The sequence below is a fragment of the Alexandromys fortis genome, unplaced genomic scaffold, assembly GCF_014885135.2.
Source record: "Alexandromys fortis isolate MF-2015 unplaced genomic scaffold, M_Fortis_MF-2015_v1.1 scaffold_25, whole genome shotgun sequence".
NCBI lineage: Eukaryota > Metazoa > Chordata > Mammalia > Rodentia > Cricetidae > Alexandromys > Alexandromys fortis.
Genome location: NW_026067904.1, coordinates 1,525,131 through 1,527,051, shown reverse-complemented (window position 1 = coordinate 1,527,051; position 1,921 = coordinate 1,525,131).

Below are 1,921 nucleotides of genomic sequence, written 5' to 3'. Positions count from 1 at the left end.
TTCTTCTGTTGAGAGATCTCTGTTCAACTCAGTGCCCCATTTTATAATTGGGTTGATTAGCCTTTTACGGTCTAGTTTCTTGAGTTCTTTATATATTTTGGAGATCAGACCTTTGTCAGTTGCGGGGTTGGTGAAGATCTTCTCCCAGTCAGTGGGTTGCCTTTCTGTCTTAGCAACAGTGTCCTTTGCTTTACAGAAGCTTCTCAGTCTCAGTAGGTGGGCAGTGATGGTGCACTCCTTCAATCCCAGGACTCGGGAGGCAGAGACAGGAGGATTTCTGTGAGTTCAAGGCTAGCCTGGTCTACAAGAGCTAGTTTCAGGGCAGGCATCAAAGCTACAGAGAAACCCTGTCTCAAAAAACCAAACAAACAAAAAAAAGTCAATATAATATCTTAGAGGCTGGAGAGATGGCTCAGCCGTTAAGAACATCTTGCAGAAGACCAGACTGTAGTTCCTAACATCCACACCAGGCAGCTCCCAACCACTTGTCACTCCCATTCCAGAGGATCTGATCCCCTTTTTTGGCCTTCAGGGGCTCCTGTCCACACAGCGTCTACTCACACATACACATACCTACACATATAAATAAAAAAATTAAAAAAAAAGATGTTACTAAATAAATAAATCTTAGACATGTCAAAGGAGACTCCTCAGACTGCTACAAGACCATGCAAAGGCCCATTCGTGAGATTAAAGGTGTGTCTCAAGTCCAAATGGATCAAAGACCTCAACGTAAAGCCAGTCACACTGAACCTTATAGAAAAGAAAGTGGGAAGTACACTTGAACACATTGGCACAGGGAACTACTTCCTAAATAGAACTTCAGCAGCACAGACACTGAGAGAAACAATTAATAAATGGGACCTACTGAAATTGAAAAGCTTCTGTAAAGCAAACGACACAGTCAACAAGACAAAACGACAGCCTACAGAATGGGAAAATATCTTCACTAACCCCACATCAGATAGAGGTCTGATCTCCAAAATATACAAAGAACTCAAGAAATTGGACACCAAAAGATCACATAATCCAATAAAAAAACATCAAGTACAGCCCTCAACAGAGGAATCTAAAATGGCTGAAAGACACTTAAGGAAATGCTCAACATCCTTAGTCATCAGAGAAATGCAAATCAAAACAACCCTGAGATTCCATCTTACACCTGTAAGAATGGCCAAGATCAAAAACACTGATGACAGCTTATGTTGGAGAGGTTGTGGGGAAAAGGGAACACTTCTGCATTGCTGGTGGGAATGCAAGCTGGTACAACCCCTTTGGATGTCAGTGTTGCGATTTCTCAGAAAATTAGGAACCAACCTTCCTCAAGACCCACTAGTTCCACTTTTGGGTATATATCCAAAGGATGCTCAATTGTGCCACAAGGACATGTGCTCAACTATGTTCATAGCAGCTTTGTTTGTCATAGCCAGAACCTGGAAACAACCTAAATGTCCCTCAATCAAAGAATGGATTAGAAAAATGTGGTATATTTACACAATGGAGTACTACACAGCAGAAAAAAATAAAGACAGCTTGAATTTTGCAGGAAAATGGATGGAACTAGAAAACATTATTTTGAGTGAGGTAACCCAGACCCAGAAAGACAATTATGACATGTACTCACTCATAGGTGGTTTTTAAACATAAAGCAAAGAAATCCAGCCTACAAACCACAATCCCAGAGAACTTAGACAACAATGTGGACACTAAGAGAGTCTTGCATAGATATAATCTACATGGGAAGTAGAAAGTAGAAAAAAAAAAACAAGATCTCCTGAGTAAATTGGGTGCATGGGGACCTTGGGGGAGGATTGAAGAGGGGTAAGGGAGAAGCAGGGAGGGGAGCAGAGAAAAATGTGGAGCTCAATAAATATCAATTAAAAAAAGGGGGGGAAAGGGTGTGCTGTAGGGCTCCTTTCCA